This window comes from Pelophylax lessonae (assembly GCF_965119305.1).
Source record: "Pelophylax lessonae genome assembly, chromosome: 10".
Classification (NCBI taxonomy): domain Eukaryota; kingdom Metazoa; phylum Chordata; class Amphibia; order Anura; family Ranidae; genus Pelophylax; species Pelophylax lessonae.
The window spans coordinates 37,577,250-37,596,682 of NC_138777.1; the positions used below are offsets into that span (position 1 = coordinate 37,577,250).

General features: G+C 40.7%; 1 protein-coding gene across 4 annotated transcripts in view; it reads left to right on the forward strand.

Annotated features, from left to right (window-relative positions):
• SHANK2 (SH3 and multiple ankyrin repeat domains 2) overlaps positions 1-19,433 on the forward strand; it is a 976,209-nt gene that overhangs the window by 235,232 nt on the left and 721,544 nt on the right. The window lies entirely within an intron of this gene.

The window sequence follows — 19,433 nt, forward strand, 5'->3', positions numbered from 1 at the left end:
GAAATACTAACAATAACTTAAAAAGCCATTCACAGCTCTGCCCCGAGCTACATCACTTATCTTGTCTCAAAAATCACCCAAACCGTCCTCCGCTCTTCTCAAGACATCCTGCTATCAAGCTCCCTTGTCCCCTCCTCCCATGCTCCTTTCTAGGACTTTTTCTAGAGCCTCTCCCTTCCTCTGCAACTCTCTACTTTAGTCTGTCTGACTATCTCCTGCTCTGGCTGCCTTTAGGACATCCCTTAAAACTCATCTCTTCGCGGAAGCCTATTACTCCTCCAACTAACTGAACTTTTATCACTTCCATCACCTCATCCCCCCCAGTTATATAACCTTTTTTATCTCTTAGCCCTACCTATTAGATTGTAAGCTCTTATGGGCAGGGCACTCTTAACCCTCTTGTATTTTATTGCAACTGTACTGTCTCCTTTTATATTGTAAAGAGCTGCACAAATTGTTGGAGTTATATAAATCCTGTATAATAAAAATTAATCTCCTTGAGATAGCACAGAAAGTGTGCACAAGACACAAGACAGCTCTAAATTTCTAATATGATCAACAAGTAGCATTTATGGAACAGATATAACAAAACTCTTTTAGAGCCGGTTCACACTGAGGCGATCCGACTTCGGGGGGCGACCTGTGAAGTCGCGTGCACCGATATGCACCGCGACTTCAGCGCGACTTGCAGGGACTTAACATAATGGAAGTCTATGCAAGTCGCTCCGAGGTCGCCCCAAAGTAGTACAGGACCCTTTTTCTAAGTCGGAGCGACTTGTGTCGCTCCTATTAGAACGGGTCCTGTACTACTCAATGGACCGCGACATACCGCGACTTGTCAGGCTGACAAATCGCCTGACAAGTCGCGCTAGTGTGAATGGGCTCTTAATAGCTAAACAGACCAAAGGAAAAAAAAGGGAAGTCCATTTTTTGGGTTTGCATACACTTTGAAAAATGTCTATCATAATTTATTTTTTTTTTACTTAGGGAATTAAGTACATATTCCACTAGATCCTGTTGAAATCCATCCCTTTATTTGTATGCAGCGTGTTCGGACAGGTTTCCCTCCCCTCCAACAACACTGCTAATAAGGAGACCGATTTGTGAATGACAGCGCTGGTCCCAGGCAGCAGGGGCAGTTCTAGATACCAGCACTACCATTTACAAAAAAAGTTCACACAGTGACAGATCATCCAAAGTATTCTCTCTGTGTCTATCAGGGTTACTTGGGCGTGCACACACACACACACACACACACACACAGTCTTGCCAGTGAATGTCCGTTTTATGAATGAACAAACAGCAATATTGGGCTGTGTTATTCACGGCCCCCGGCCTGACAACGCTAATCGCTCATTCATAAATAATAAAAGCTCACACAGCACTGCAACGCTCTGTGGTTCATCAGCTGGGCTGTGTATGTGTATAAGCAATCCTGACAGACACACAGAGAAAACGCTGAATGATCTTTCACTCTAGTGAACGAATGATCAGCACTGCTTATGTATAATAGTAAAAGACCATTTACACTTGCGACTCTTTGTAATGTATCTGTAGCTGCTTGTACACACACAGGGTAGATATGTTACACTGAGCCAAAAATCTGAATAATCTTTTTTCTCTTTCGTTTATTGACGGGCACAGCTCCTGAGAATCTTGACCAGTGGGTTTTACTGCCCCCTACAGGAGTAGGACACTAGGCAGAAAAAAAAGACCTGACTACGCCAATGGGCAATCCCAGGAAGTATACCCCCCCCCGCTTTAGGTGTTTCTGCCTAGTCAGGAGTAAGGACCTAGTTCTTTGCTGGGATCTCTGGTCCTGGCAATTTTTTCATTTCAGATCGCTTTTTTCTCCTGTTTTTTTCCTGTGAGATCTACAATAAACTGCCAGAATGGTCAACGGGCTGGATAATCTAGATCCAGTGGTCACCCCAGTCTGGCCAGTGAGCGCTCCAGACCTCAGCTCTGCCGCGACATAGCCTCACAAGGTCGCATACGACCGGGTCTCGGCCTGCGTTGCAGTGTTCCTCCTAGCCGACAGCTCCCCCATTTCGATGGTGAAGATAAGTTAGTTCTACACCCCATTTTCCATCGTTCCTTCCTAAAGTAGTCTCTGATTTTCATTTGAATAAGGACATTGTGTTGCCTTCCCTGAGTCCCAAGCATAAACATCCTAAAGAAATTGTGTTGCATGGCCTGGATGTGGCCTGGGCGATTCGAGTGTACCTGGCAGCTGCGGAGTCTTTTAGGAAGTCAGACTCTCACTATTTGTGCTCATGGATAGACCTCAGAAAGGACTGTTCGCTTCTTTTGCGACCATTTTGAGAAGGATCAAAGAGACGGTGACTCAGGCCTATTCAATCAAGGGTCAGGTTCCTCCTTTCCCTGTGAGGGAGCACTGTACTCGGGCGCTCAGTGCGTCTTGGGCCTTCCATTATCAGATATCTGGGATGCAGGTGTGCAAGGCGGCCAAAATTCTATAAAGTGGATGTGTTGGCATTTGTTGATGCTTCTTTTGGCCACAAGATTTTGCAGGCTGCTGTTTAGAATGTCTGTTCCCTCTTTGGAGGAGTTATGTTTCAAGTGGGCTCAAAGTTGTTTTTGTTGAGCTCCTGTTACCTGGTTGGCTACGGTTTAGCCTTTGGAATTTTTTGCTGTTCCCACCTCTCATGCTTTAACACTGCTTTTGGACATCCCACTGGTCAAGATTCTCAGGAGCTGTGTCTGCCAAGGAACGAAAGAGAAAATGGGATGTTTAACTTACCAAAAAATCCATTTCTCTGATGTTCATTGACGGACACAGCACCCGCCCCTCTATGGATTTGTAATACCTCTGACACTGCATGTAGCAAAACGGAGTACCTATAGCAGATAGGGGGAGTATACCTCCTGGGACTGCCCATAGGCATAGTCAAGTCTTTTTTTCTGCCTAGTGTCCTACTGCTGTAGGGGACAACAAGGCTGCCAATAAAACCGGGACCAATGGGAAGAATAAAGACAAATAGTGATAGTTCTTCTTCAAAGACCAATCTAGGAGTTTATTAAGTGATTAAGGATTTCTTTATTACATCGAGCTTCAAAATACAATAGGATCACTAAAATGAAAACTGGGTACAACACTTATGTTAAAGGAGACCTGGGTGTAGCAAACCATTTAAACAATTACTTCTGTTTAGTCTTCCCAGAAATAAATTGTACTGACGATAACAAGCTGGGGAATCCAATTGGTTCTAGTAATGACAGTTCATTTTTAGGATTTCTGGAGACAGAGGTAGCAGAAGAACTGTCTCAGTTAAAGCTTAATAAAGCAATAGACCCTGATGGTAGTTATCCCAGAGTTCTAAAGAGGACTTTGAGATATAGTTGTTGGACCATTAACGGATCTTTTTAATCAATCTCTTCTAACAGAAGTTCCTCATGACTGGCAAGGGCAGCAAGGTAGAAGCTGGCAATTACAGACCAGTGAGTTTAACTTCAGTTGTAGTCATGTTAATAGAATCACTCCTGAAAAGAAGGATCATTGATCACTTAAAAATACACAACTTGCTGGACCCAAAGTGGCATGGCTTTACTGAGGACAGATCGTGTCACACTAATCTGATTGAATTTTTTGACTATATTGCCAATATTTTGGACCAGGGTGGTGCTGTGGACATGGCATATCTTGATTTTAGCAAGGCATTTGATACAGTTCCACATAATGATCTAATAAAAAAGTTGTACAAGCTAGGACTTGACCCTTTGGTGGTTCAGTGGATTTGCAGGCTAAAGGATAGATACCAGGATGTGGTTGTAAATGGTTTTCACTCGGAAAAGAAAATAGTCACTAGTGGTGTACCACAAGGCTCTGTAATAGGCCCTGTTCTATTTAATCTATATGTAAATGATACAACTAAAGGTTTGTTGGGCAAGGTATGTATTTTTGCTGATAATACAAAGGTGTGTAATTGGATTGATATCCCTGGAGGTTTCTGGAACATGGAACCTGATTTGGCATTGCTGGAAGATTAGTAATAGCAGTGGAAACTGCAGTTCAATGTTTCTAAATGTAAAATGCACCTAGGGAAAAATAATTCCTTGAGAGAGTACAGAATTGGGGGTACAGTGTTGGCCAGCACTACAGAGGAAAACTATTTGAAAATACTTATTTCAGATGATTGCAAAATGAGCAAACAGTGTGACCAATAGAATTCTAGAATGCATTACTTGGGGGATCACTAGTCGGAGAAAGGAGGTTCTGATTCTCCTATATAGATCTTTATATCACTAAAGGGATCACCAGCATGAGCAAGGACATCCTGATTCCCCTATATAGATCGTTAGTAAGACCTCATTTAGAATACGGTGTCTACTTCTGGGAACCTTACTTACATAAAGATTTTGATAAGATAGAACAAGTCCAGAGACTGGTAACAAAAATGGTGAAAGTTTTGGGGGATAAAACATATTGAGAGCAACTTCAGGAACTTAATATGTACAGTCTGGATGGAAGGGAAAGGGGAGACATGTCTGAAACCTTTGAATACACCAAGGGGGTGAATAACGTTCAGGAGGACAGTATTTTCAATATGAAACCAAAATCAAGAACACGGGGACATGACCTCAAACAAACTGGAGGAAATTTTAAAACTAATCTTCAAAAATATTTTACTGAAAGGATAGTTGATGCTTGGAATAAACTTACAGCAGAGGTAGTGAGGCAATCAACAGTAAATGGCTTCAAACATGCTTGGGACAAACATAGATCTATACTCAGACAAAAAAGTTAACTAAAAAGCAAAATAAATAAAAAGAATGGGCAAACTCAATGGACTACTCGTCTTTTTGTCTGCTAGTCACTTTTCTATGTTTCTATGTAATATTAATTGAGGGATTTTCATTTTGCCTGAACCTCAGCTCCCAGTTGCCTCTTTGATATCTTTTTACAAGCTTTTAAACTTTAAATATGTATTTCCATCCCTCTTATTATTCTTCTTTGAACTACCTCCAAAACTCCAATGCTTGAGGTAGTCAGTTTAATGGCGCTGGAACCCTAGGTGGATGTTGCTTAGTACATGCAAATGGTATTATCAAAACTCTACTAATACTATTCGGATGGGGCATCTGGATCATTTGTGGGCTGCTTCTGTACACCTAGACACTGCAATGGAAATGGGATGTTATTATAAAGGCTGGATCAATAGATTCAAGCACCTCACCAAAATGTTGAAGTAAAAAAAAAAAAAACGTTATTCCAAACATGTAATGAACCTAATATACAATGTGTTTTAGGGGTCTCACTTGGACCCCTTTATCAGGGCTTAAGAGAACGGCTGTTGAAGGACTCAAGCTGATAACATCTGGATATTCTACTATGTACAATAAAATAAAAAGTTTCAGTCCCCTTCAGCAGCTGATATGTGAAGGCTACACATACAAGCTGCTGAAGGGGATCAATACTTTTGTTGGCTGAATATTCCTTTTAAATTGTAGGGAGTCCTTTTTCCCTTTTAATAATTATGCTTGTCTCTGTGTGATCTCTTTCCTATTCCTCTACTCCCATAAACTGATTGGAGTTAGCAAGGCTGGCAACAGTCTCATATACTTTATATTTCCGCTGCGTGAGTTTTAGCGGTCTGTAAAACTCCCCGCTTTCCTCTTATACGCTGTCATTCGGTTTTATTTTCCCCCTTTGTCTCTGGCGGCTATAGATGCCAGGAGGGTGACCGCTGAGGAAATTCCACACTTCCGTGAAATGAATAGTTCTGCTTTTTCTTGTAAATTGGCTATTTTGTTTCACAGGCACAGCTGGGCATTAACCTAGAAGACCAAAGCTGTGTTTCATATATCAGTACTGTTTTATTTAATAAAACTCCAACAAAGCTAAATCCTGTTGCATATACAGGAGCCATATTTGTCTCAGATGATTATATAAAGGATGTAATGGAAAAGCTTAGAATTGCTCAGTTGAATTGTGCAGTAATGATCAAAGAAGTTCTAGGATGATGCTTAGAGGAAATCACAAGGTTATTTATAGCAGGTACTGTGTTGCATACTATATGAGGTCAGTTATTATATAGGCTTCTGTATGATGAGTTTTAGCTCTTCTGCTCTTTGTGTTGGAGGTGATAAATACTTTGTTTCTTGTGTGGTGTGCTGCTTCCTTTTTTAAGGATAAAATAAAAAAAGTAATCCAAAAAGTGCCCTCAGAGATGTTTGTGTGTGTGTGTGTGTGTGTGTATATATATATATATATATATATACACACAGTATCTCACAAAAGTGAGTACACCCCTCATAGTTTTGTAAATCTTTTATTATAGCTTTTCATGTGACAACATTGAAGAAATTACACTTTGCTACAATGTAAAGTAGTGAGCGTACAGCTTGTATAATAGTAAATTTGCTGTCCCCCCTCAAAATAACTCAACACAGCCATTAATATCTAAATCCGTAGCAACAAAAGTGAGTACGCCCCCTAAGTGAAAATGTCCAAATTGGGCCCAGCTAGCTATTTTCCCTCCCTGGTGTCATGTGACTTGTAAGTCCCGGTTCTCACTGGGGCAACTTGTCTGGCGACTTAGCCACCTGACAAGTCGCGCTCCATTCAGTGCAATGAAACCGTTCTAATCGGAGCAACTCAAGTCGCTCAGACTTAGAAAAAGGTATTTTTCAACTTGTTTCTGTTTCCTATCTTTATCAAATAGGTATTTAAAAGTTAAGTTACGTGCAAACAAATGCAAATCTTTAATGGTTTCTTGTACATTAATAGAACTTGAAGGACAGAATCCCAAGCCCAACTGCAAAACTTCTGTTTGAGCCGTGGTTAATATAACATCATTTAAATTCATGATGTTGAGTTCATTAGAACTGGTAATTTGCTTTAGTTGGTAATTTGTTGGACCTAGGGATCTAGACTTGCCTGTTTGGTGTTTCTGGGGGTCATTGCCAACTGTGGTTCTAAAAAATCATCATCTACTTGCACCTGTTGTGTATTTGATATATTGGTAGTGATATTGGCTCCTTTTGCAAGTACTTTTTGTAAAATCTTGTCCGTTTGTGTGTGTGTTTTATCTGTTTGTGCACGTGTATCAAAACGTTTTTTACTATTGGTAGGTTGGGTCGGTGAAGGCCCCATACCACTGCAAACTCGTTTTTGTGGCTTGGTGCGAATGTTAGATGTGGCTGTGGATTTTGTACGTGATAATTGTGACATCTGTGAAATGGAACTTGATAGAGAGGAATCTGATTCCATTCTATCTTCTGTAGTCTCCTGGGAAGGGGATATGTGTTGGTTACGTGTGCGTGAAACCCGTGTTCTGTCTGTCCATTTGTAGAAGTACCCCTCCGTGAATGCTTGTTTATCTTTATTGTATTTAGACTGTTTTTTGGAAATTATGTCTTTGTTTAAAAGTTCTAACCTATTTTTAATCTCCTGCCAACTAGTGGCAAATAAGGGTATATCAAAGACATGTTTGAACTGAGTATTATTTCTATTTCCTTGTCTAATACTGCCATATCCTGTTTATATTGGGTAACCAGCAAAGTCATTAACTCTTTGCTGCAATTCCCCAATATGCTTTCCCATTCTTTTTTAAAAGAATCCGATGGATCTCTAATGGTGGGAAATATATGTACCCTCAACCCCTGTGGGTTGATGTCATCCTCTATATATTTTTGAAAAAATTCCATATGCCAATATAAGTGAGATTTGCGCTTTAACAATGCTTGAATTTTACCCAAAAATACCTGAAGATCTTCCTCAGTTTTAGAGCGTAAATTACAGCTAGATTGTATTTCGGACATAAAACCGGCCCAAGCGGTTCCCGTTAAATCCATGGCAGTTTACTATCAAAAACAGATAACCATAATCAATTTAGGTTGTGTATAGCAGTGCAAATGACCATCGCTAACGCGCACTGCTTGTTTTCCAAACAAACGGACATTAGGAGGAGGTTCAGGAGCTCACAGAGGAAGGTTATAAGTAGGCAGGAAAACGGAGGAAAAAAAATAATTTACTGAAAAATGTATTACAAGGCCATTAAGTAGGTGAGCAGTGATTTTTTTTTTTTTTGGAGAATAAGGATATAATTTTAAGTGGTCCTAAAAGCGGAAGGTTTTTTACTGTCATGCATACTATGCATGAAGGTAAAAAACCCTCTGTGTGCCCCCCCCCCCCAATCCTTACCTGAGCTCAATCTGATCCAGCAATGATATCGATAACCTTGGTTGTCCCAGGACTCTCCCGTCTCATTGGCTGAGACAGCAGCAAGAGCCCATTGGCTCCCACTGCTGTCAATCACAGCCAGTGAGCCAATGAGGAGAGAGTGTGGGGTGGGGGGAGTCGCAGCTCTGTGTCTTATGGACGCATAGAACAGCGGCTCGGGAGCGAGCACACAGCAGTACCCCCCAGGGCCAGCAGCTTTCCCTGGAGGCACTGCTCGAAGAGGAGGAGGAGGGGACCCGAATAGAAGAGGATCGGAACTGCTCTATATAAAACCACTACAATGAGCAGGTAAGTGTAACATGCTTGAAAGAAGCTTTAGTACCACTTTAGGGTTGTGCTGCCATCTGTTTTTAAAATATATGCATTTTAGTAAGGTTTAAAGCTGGCCAAAGACCTAAGATCCTGCATGGTCGAACTGTTTCATAATGTGTCTCTGTACTGCTGTAAAAATCAGAAATCTCAGTAGCTTAAGGTGGATGTCTAATTGAGGCTGCACAGACTTTGTCATATTGTTTGGAACCCACTGAAGCAGGACATGTCTAGTCAGGGTTTATTGCTCCACGCCCTAAAACTTTACGGAATGTTACTTTTTGTTTAGTTCTGTACATTACAACTCAACTTTTCGTATTTTGTACTGAGTTTGGATTTTCTCTTTTTTTGTTTTTTTGGTCTTCTTCATAAAAGGTCAACTCCACCCAAAGTTTGGTATATCTCATTAAGGGCTCATGTATACAGCTGTAAAAATATCAATCACATCACACAGTTTTCTTTGGGCCCATGCACACAGTGTGCAAAGATCAGTAAAACTGCTCTGCATTCAGATCTCTAAAGTGCAAATAAAAATATCTACTTCTGATGTGACTATTTGCATGTATACACATATAAACGCATATGCGTTTATATGCATTATTTAAATCTTAGCTTGCAAAAAAAAAAATGTAAAAGTATAAATGCATGTGTATGTAGACTTGTAAACATGCAATACTTGCGTTGTTTTTTTTTTTTTTTGCAGAATCTTTCTGCTGGCATGATTCTGCTTTATAATCAGTAATTTTATTACAGCCATCTGCATTAAAACCTAAATGATCATTGTACCACTACTTTACATGTGTATAACTGTCTTCTAATGCATTCTTTGTAAGTTTAAATGGACACTATAATTTTGAGTCCAATTTATTTTTACAGTTAAATTACCTTATCACTATACTAAAGACTTTAAAGTGGTTGTAAGCCTTATGAAATGAACAAAGCATATCCCTCTATAGTGTCTGCTGGGGAGCTTGACAGCCTCAGTTCTATTGCTGTGTGAAGGGGGTGTGTTTCTTCCCGCTCTGAGCTCTCCTCACTGATGTACCTTCAGCTCTCCGCCCCCTGCTTTTCAGAGCCGAGAGATTTTGTGTAAATTCTGCACTTTGAATGGATATAGGGGAAAGATGACTATAGATAAACAGGTAGAACTTATGTAGCAGGATTTGTTTCATCTCTGTGTATCACCTGATGCCAGTCACTTCACTGGGTGTATGTGAGGTTTACAACCACTTTAAATTAAGATATGCCTGTAAAGGAAGACTATAAATCGTTTTTGCATCCTGTGCCACCTAAAGATGATCCTGAGAAATCTTAATGTGAAATGTGTGGGGAAACTGACACTGCCAAGAGTGTTGATCTCCCTGGTCTGCTGCAGCTCTGACTGGTTCCTCCTGCTGATCTCCATGTGTAGATTTCACCTGAAGATTTCTCAGACTCACGGCAGCATTCAATGATATGGGTAGAAGGAAAGGGAATCATTTATAACCCTCTTCTATAAGTACAGCTTAATTTAAAACCTTAAATATAATACAAGGTCACTTTACAGCTGAACTCCAGGTAAACGCTTAATTACATAGTTGAAATACATACAGGTGCTTCTAAAAACATTGGAATATCATCAAAAAGTTTATTTCAGTAATTCAATTCAAAAAGTGAAAAATATATAATATATATATTCATTACACACCGTGATATATTTCAAGCATTTCTTTATTTTAATTTTGATGATTATGGCTTACAGCTAGTGAAAAAGCAAAATTCAGTATCTCAGAAAATGTGAATATTACATAAGACCAATAAAAATAAAAAAAAAGATTTTTAATACAGAAATGTTGGCTTACTGAAAAGTATGTCCATGTTCAGTATAGTATGCACTCAGTTTTTGTTCGGGGCTCCTTTTGCATAAATTACTTCATCAATATGGAGTGGCATTGAGGCGATCAGCCCGTGGCACTGCTGAGGTGTTATTGAAGCCCAGGTTGCTTTGATAGAGGCCTTCAGCTCATCTGCATTGTTGGGTCTGGTGTCTCTCATCTTCCTCTTGACAATGCCCCACAGATTTTGTATGGCGTTTAGGTTAGGCGAGTTTTCTGGCCAATCAATCACAGTGATACCATGATCATTTAAACCGTGTATTGGTACATTTGGCAGTGTGGGCAAGTGCCAGGTCTTTCTGAAAATTAAAATCAGCATCTCCATAAAGCTGTTCAGCAGAGTTAAGCATGAAGTACTCTAGAATTTCCTGGTAGAGGGCTGTGCTGACTTTGGACTTGATAAAACACAGTGGACCAACCCCAGCAGATGACATTTTTCCCCAAATTATTACGGACTGTGGAAACTTCACACTGGACCTTCTTCAACTTGGGTTCTGTGCCTCTCCACTTTTCCTCCAGTCTCTGGGACCTTGATTTCCAAATGAAATGCAAAATGTACTTTTAATCGAAAAGAGGACTTTCGATCACTGAGCAACAGTCCAGTCTTTTTTTTCTCCTTAGCCCAAGTAAGATGCTTCTGATGTGGTCTCTGGTTCAAGAGTGGCTTGACATAGGGAATGCGACAGTTGTAGCCCATGTCCTGGATACGTGTGTGGTGGCTCTTGAAGCACTGACACCAACCGTACGTAGTCCACTCCTTGTGAATCTCCCCAAAATTCTTGAATGGTCTTTGCTTCACAATCCTCTAAAGGCTGAGGTTATCCCTGTTGCTTATGCACCTTTTTCTACCACCCTTTTTTTTTTTGCAGTCAACTTTCCATTAATATGCTTGGATACAGCACTCTGTGAACAGACAGCTTCTTTAGCAATGACCTTTTGTGACTTACCCTCCTTGTGGAGACTGTCAATGACTGTCTTCTGGACAACTGTCAAGACAGCAGTTTTCCCCATGACTGTGTAACCTACTGAACCAGACCAGAACCAGGGACCATTTTAAAGGCTCCGGAAACCTTTACAGGTGTTATAAGTTAATTAGCTGATTAGAGTGTGACACCACGAGTCTACAATATTGAACTTTTTCACAATATTCTAATTTACTGAGAGACAGAATTTTAGATTTTCACTAGCTGTAAGCTATAATCATCAAAATCAAAATATATTGCTCTGTTTGCAATGAATCTACATAATATGAGTTTCACTTTATGAATTGAATTACTGAAATGAATTAACTTTTTGATGATATTCTAATTTTTTGAGATGCACCTATATATGGGAACAATTTCACCTGCCAAAAGATTTTTCTGTCCTTTCAGTCCTGATGTTTCCACAGCTCTACAACACAGCACAACTCTGTTTGTCAGAGCAGGAGACTTGATTTTTCTCTGCTACAGTTCAACGCTTAGAGGTCTTGTCCTTCCACTAGCTTGTGGCTAGACAGTAAAAGGTGAAGCAGCAGACTGATGTGTCAGGACGTTTACACAAATAATCAAGTCACAGCATGTTATTAAGCTTAAAATAAAATGGATATAACCTCTCTGTATAGAGATTTTTAGTTTAACCCCTTCCGTACCGCGTCATGTCAAATGACGTCGGCACAAATCCTTTCTCGATCCGGGCGGACGTCATATGACGGCGCCCGGATCTCCCCGCTACTGCGCGCCCCCGGGGGCGCGCAGCGCGGCGATCGGGGCTGAGGCTCGTCCCTCGGACTGAGCCCAACCCCGATCAAGGTAAACAGCCAATGAAATTGGCTGTTTACCACGTGATCGGCTGTGTCAATCACAGCCGATCACATGAGCGGCTCCAGCGCGAGCCGCTCGTTCCTTCCTTAATGCGCGCCCCCGGGGGCGCGCAGCGCGGCGATCGGGGACGAGGCTCGTCCCTCGGACAGAGTCGATCCCCGATCTAGGTAAAGAGCCAATGAAATTGGCTCTTTACCACGTGACCGGCTGTGTCCAATCACAGCCGGTCACAAATGTCATCAGAGAACACGGTAACTAGCTGTCACCGTGTTCTCCTCCTCACACACTGATCCTGTGTGAGGAGGAGATTGTGGTAACAGCTAGTTACCAAGTACAGTGCACCCTAAACACACTGATTGCCCCCCCCCCCCAATAAAGAGCACCTGTCACTATCCCCTCAAAGTACCCGAGTACCTGTCACCAGCCCATCAGGTACTCTGATGACAGGTACTCGGGTACTCTGATGGGCTGATGACAGGTACTCGGGTACTCTGATGACAGGTACTCGGGTACTCTGATGACAGGTACTCGGGTACTCTGATGACAGGTACTCTGATGGGCTGGTGACAGGTACTCGGGTACTCTGATGATGGGTACTCGGGTACTCTGATGACAGGTACTCGGGTACTCTGATGACAGGTACTCGGGTACGCTGATGACGGGTACTCGGATACTCTGATGACGGGTACTCGGGTACTCTGATGACAGGTACTCGGGTACTCTGATGACAGGTACTCGGGTACTCTGACGACAGGTACTCTGGTACTTTGAGTACCCGTCATCGGAGTACCCGAGTACCTGTCACCTACCCATCAGAGTACCCAAGTACCTGTCACCTACCCAACAGAGTACCCGAGTACCTTCCACCTGCTCATCAGAGTACCTGACACCTGAAGTACCCGAGTACTTGCCACCTGCTCATCATTACCCATCACTACTCATCAGTACTCATCAGTACCCATCAGTACCTATCACCTATTAGTATCAGTACTGATCATCCGTACCCATCATCAGTACAGTATCAGTATCACCTATCAGTATCAGTACTACTCATCAGTACCTATCACCTGCGTGTCACCTGCCCATAAGAGTACCCGAGTACCTGTCACCTGCCTATCGGAGTACTCGAGTACCTGCCACTTGCTCATCAGTACCAGAGTACCTGTCACCTGCCCAGCAAAGTACCCGAGCACCTGTCACCCTTCATACAGCCACCATGTCCAAGTCCAAAAAGGTTTATATACGTCGTCCGTTTAAACCTAAATACCGGTGTTATGGCAGCAGATAGCTGCCATAACCCTGGTATTTTTTTAAACGGTGGACGGTTGGCTTTCCGATAAGGGTGGTCCCAGTGGCAGATTCGCCGCGGGATCACCCTTCCGGGGTGGCGGAAGAGGTGCCCCCCCCTCCCGCTGCATTCTGGTCCTTTTCCCAGTTTACCGGACCCGCCGGCAGCGGGGAAAATGATCCGGTCCCAGATCCTCACAGACAGGAAGTCGAGTGAGGGCAAGCTTGCCCTCACTTGACTCTATGGTCTTGGAGGACCGGAGCTACGGCAAACGTCATTGCCTAGCAACCAGTTTAAAGGTCCCTTTTTTTTTTTTCATTTTATTAAATTTTTTTTTAATTTTTTTTTTTTTTATTTTTTCTATCTTTTAGTGTACTTGTGAGATCTGAGGACTTTTTGACCCCAGATCTCACAAAAAAGAGGTCCTGTCGTGCCTTTTTCTATTACAAGTAATGTTTACATTTCTTGTAATAGAAATAAAAATTATCAGTTTTTTTTTTTTAAAAAAACAGTGTAAAAATAAAAAATAATAAATAAAATAAATAGTAAAAAAAAAAAAAATTAAAGCGCCCTGTCCCCGCGAGCTCGCGCGCAGAAACGAACGCATACGGAAACCCCGCCCACATATGTAAACAGTGTTCAAACTACACATGTGAGGTATCGTCGCGATCGTTAGAGCAAGAGCAATAATTTGAGCCCTAGACCTCTTCTGTAACTCTAAGATAGCAACCTGTAGAAATTTTTAAAATGTCGCCTATGGGGATTTTTAAGTACCAAAGTTTGTCACCATTCTGTGAGCGTGCGCAATTTTGAAGCATGACATGTTGGGTATCTATTTACTCGGCGTAACATTATCTTTCACATTATGGAAAACAATTTGGCTAACTTTACTGTTTTCTTATTTTTTAATTAAAAAAAGTGATTTTTTTCCCAAAAAATTGCGTTTGGAAGACCGCTGCGCAAATACGGTGTGATAAAAAATATTGCAATAATCTCCATTTTATTCTCTAGGGTCTCTGCTAAAAAAAATATATAATGTTTTGGGGTTCTAAGTAGTTTTCTAGCAAAAACAACTGATTTTAGCTTGTAAACACCAAATGTCAAAAATAGGCCTAGGCAAGTGGCTAGGATGCATGATGATGCTCCTTGGATGTTTAGGCCCCTCTATATGGCTAGGCTGTGAAAAAGTCTCACACATGTGGTATTGCCATACTCAGGAGGAGTGGCAGAATGTATTTTGGGGTGTCATTTTTGCTATGTACATGCTATGTGTTAGGAATATTCTATAAATTTACAACTTTGTGTAAAAAAAAAAAGTTTTTATTTTTTCCCCACATTTTCCAAAAACTTGTGGAAAAAAATGACATGTTCAAAGGACCCATAATGCCTCATAGAATATACTTTGGAGTGTTTGCTTTCCAAAATGGGGTCATTTTGTGGACTTTTCCATTGTATTGGTGCTCTAGGGCCTTGAAAAGTGTGATAGGTAGTAAGAAAGTTTTATGTGTATTTATGCTCCTAAAACGCCTTATGGTGCTACTTGGACGTGGAGTCTCTTTTTGTGGCCAGGCTGTGTAAAAGTCTCACACATGTGGTATCACCATACTCAGAAGGAGTAGCAGAATGAATTTTGGGGTTTCATTTTTGCTGTGTACATGCTATGTGTTAGAAATAGCTTATAAATTGACAACGTTTTGGGAAAAAAAAAGAAAAAAAAATGTTTTCTTCATTTTCCCAAGAATTGTGGGAAAAAATTATAACTTCAAAAAACTCACCATGCCTCTTACTAAATACCTTGGACTGTCTACTTTACAAAAAGGGGTCATTTGGGGGGTATTTGTACTGTCCTGACATTTCAGGGCCTCAAGAAAGGAGATAGGCCATCAGTACATCTGATGTGATAAATTTTCAGTAATTGGTACCGTAGCTTCTAGACTCAATAACTTTCACACAGACTAAATAATATACACTAATTTGGGTTAATTTTACCAGAGATATGTAGCAGTATAAATTTTGGCCCAAATGTATGAAGAAAAATTAATTTTTTGCAAAATTTTATAATAGAAACTAAAAAAAGGTGTTTTTTTGGCAAAATTTTTGCTCTTTTTTTGCTTATATCACGAAAAAAAAAAACCCCAGTTGTGATCAAATACCACCAAAAGAAAGCTCTATTTGTGTGAAAAAAATGATAAAAATTTTGTTTGGTTACAGTGTAGCATGACTGAGCAATTGTCATTCAAAGTGTGAGAGTGCTGAAAGCTGAAAATTGGTCTGGGCAGGAAGGGGGTCTAACTGCTCTGTATGGAAGCGGTTAATAAAGTTATCATTAAAGCATGTACTCTGTAACAATAAAATAAACCACAATTTATTCACTGTCAAGTCGCTAACAATTACCTATATATAAATCTGGCTTATCGCAAGACATAGACACAGTTAAGTTAATATCACTTAACTACAACAATAATTAGTATGACTAAAGATTTAGGCCTTGGAATTTAGGATGAATTAGATAATTCATTTTTCATTCAGAAGTCATGCTCACCACTGTCTCAGAATACAAGCAATTGGACTATAGTGGCAGACAAGGTCCATCCAATCAGACCCTCCCCTTGGACTCTTCTGCAGCAGAATATGAGGGTTGAGGCTATGCTAATAATTATGCTGACAACAGCTTGACTTAATTACCTGATTCTGGTGGCAAATATACCTTTGAAAAGAATCTAATGACAAATCTTTATCATACAAAACTATGACACCACAATCAATGAGATTCAGAAGTGAGGGAAATATTTGCAGTATGGAGATAAAACTATATCTTACCAACCAAATATTGTCATGTTAGATTATGGAACCTCATCTGGTAATTACCAAGGCTGATTATGTTTAAACCTGTAGAGAATGTTCAGGACTTTCAAGGAGGTAAATTGACAAAGCCTTAGATTGAGATAGTGTGATGTTTGAGAGAGCGTCTTGTTGGAAGAGTCCTGTGAAGAAGACAATGATCCACCTTTTCCCTCTCTGAGATTCCCTTTATATTTCCTAATTTCTCTTTTTTAAAGACTAGTCTAGAGGGTGTAGTTAGGAATATTTGTCTATATTTGATTGGCAGGTACTTCTTTGGATTAACCTTTTGTTTGTTTAGGCGATGATTGTACCTGTCCACCAGATGTCGCTCTTAGACTGGGAATTTTTATTTTAGATCTTCTGGAAATAAAAATAGATTTTTTTTTCAATTCGACCTTATATGGGGCATAATATTTTTATCCCTTGGTTAAATCTATATGTGTTATTCTCATTATATTGGGGACATGGGGGAAGTCCCCGGTGTGAATAGTATTATTTGTGATATTAACCTTTAAGTCCCCGTTCACACTGGGGCGACCTGTGAGGCGACCTGGTCGCCTCACAGGTCGCCGTAGGTCGCCTTCCATAGAGTAGCTGTGGACCCGTTCTAATAGGAGCGACACAAGTCGCTCCGACTTAGAAAAAGGGTCCGGAGCTTCTTTGGGGCGACCCTGAGCGACCGTCATAGACTTCAATGTTATGAAGTCCGTGACGGCCGCTCCGAGGTCGCGGCGCGCTGCTCGCACCGCGACCTCGGAGGTCGCCCCGGGAAGTCGGATCGCCCCAGTGTGAACGGGGCCTTAAAGTGCTTTCATTTCAATCCTGTAATATTTGTAAAGATGTGTGATTTATCCAGAAATTAATTTTTTAGGTCTTGATTATTAATCCTTTAAGGAAATATGGATGCATATCTTATCTTCATTTCACATCCCACTTCTGAATCCTTATTATAAAAAAAAACTTCTTTCTAATTGTAGGTATTATGATATTACAAATACATGGTACTAGATATCACGCCACCATTGAGACATTTAGATAGTAGGCTGTCCTATATATATACATAGATAAAAAAGTGTTTTAACATTTTATAGTTATCATTTTCAGTTTCCCAAAGGTATAAACATTCCTTATAAATTATGAAATAAATTCAGTTCACTTTCATTTGACCGCTCTCTGTGCAAGTGAGCTTTTTCTATATGTCTTTGGTAAACAACTCTCCAAGGATCTATAGTTTTGTCTTGTAACACCTGTGACTTTGAGTTCATCTGAAGTTTAGTTGTGCTTCCATTAAGATTTCATCATCGATATTTATAATTCTAAAATCCGAAAACCCCTGACAGATTGGACCATTGCAGTCACTCTGCGCTTTTTCATGTTTCTTGCTAGCGCAATGAATTGGCTCTTTGTGCTGTTTCTCACTCTCTCAGTATACCCTCAGCTGTACAGTGGAATGCAAGAGATTGATACCAGGTCAAATGCAGGTACTTACCTGCTTGGATTTAAAGGAAATTAGTTTAATAATGTGTGAATACAGAAGAGCATTAATGTGTATCCTTTTCATTTGCTTTGGTGCTAAATGATAATTTACCTGTATAATATATGACCTTTTTTGCAATCTATATAAGCATTCTGTAGGCTCAGCCAGCCCATGGCAATAAAGAGAAAATAATGTAGAGGATGAAGAAATTATACTTTTATTACATTAATTAGAGAAACGTCACAATGATGTTTAAAAAATAAAGTGGATTCTTCTCACCAGTGCAGGTCCTTAGTGCCACCATCTTGGATTCAGAAGCTGGCTGTGACATCTTGACAAATACCAGGTGGTTCCCCACTGTGCATGTGCAAGATTTACGTTGGACAAAGACCAGTTCTGCAACTTCCTGGGACATATGTGTCATAGGAGGTGGGGGGGTTGGCGGGATGGATGACGTCACCTTTGCCTAGGCAAGAATTTTGGAAGTGGGAGCCGCTACCGACAAAAACAATACTCGCTCCCCCATCCCCCAGAAAACCTGTTACAGGCTGGGGGGAGAGAGAGAATAGGTGGCACTTCACTTTTTGAGTCAAGTTCCCCTTTAAATTCTGTATATGTTTGCTTTTGAGCAGATGTACATTTTGCAGTCTGTCTTTGCCCAGACTACCTATAAAACAGAGGATTTTGTTGAAGTTGGATCTAGGGTTTAACCACTTGCCAACTGCCCTATAGCAGTTTTACTGCTACAGGGTGGCCGTTGTGCACAGGATCACGTATATATACAAGTGATTCTGCACTTCTGGGTAGGAGGCATGAATGTGCACCGTCGGCAGTTTGTTCACACTTTGAATATACACAGCAGTAGCCGATCAGCGGTTATAGTGGACTCAATGTCCGCCGGCACCCGCAGATCATCCTGCAGAGTGGCAGAACGGTAGCCTGCCTATGTAAACAAGGCAGATTGCCATTCTGACATATGGGAAGGTATGGATCCTGTGTCTCTACAAAGCAGGGACATGGATCCATGTCTTCCCCTGGTAAAAGCATCTCCCCCACTGTAAAAAAAAACAGGCTAGGCACACAGTTAATCCTTTGATTGCCCTGGATGTTAACCCCTTCCCAGCCAGCGTCCTTAGTACAGTGACAGTGCATATTTTTATCACTGTACTAGTGTCAATGGTTCCCAAAAAAGTGTCAGGTGTCCGATTTTCCACCGCAATATTGCATTCCTGATATAAGTCGCTGATTGCCACCAATACTAGTAATAAATAAATAATTCCATAAATATATCCCATAGTTTGTAGAAGGTATAACCTTATATAGAATAAACAGACATAAATATAGAATAAAGAGACAATTAAGTACAGTCCGTGATCCTTTTTTTTTTTTTTTTTGCACTAACCTACAGTTTTTCAGGACAAGCTATCGGGGTATGTCCCCTTCATCAAAGTCCAATCAATACTGATTCACAAAAGTTTTAGCAGAATGGTAAAAAAAACACAATCTCTAAAGCAAATGGAAAAAAAAAGAGGAAACCAAACAAACATAAACAAATGTACCTGGTAATGGTAATAAAACTAGCATAGTTTGTAAGATAAGACAGAGAGAGATCTATATATACTGGGGGGGGGGG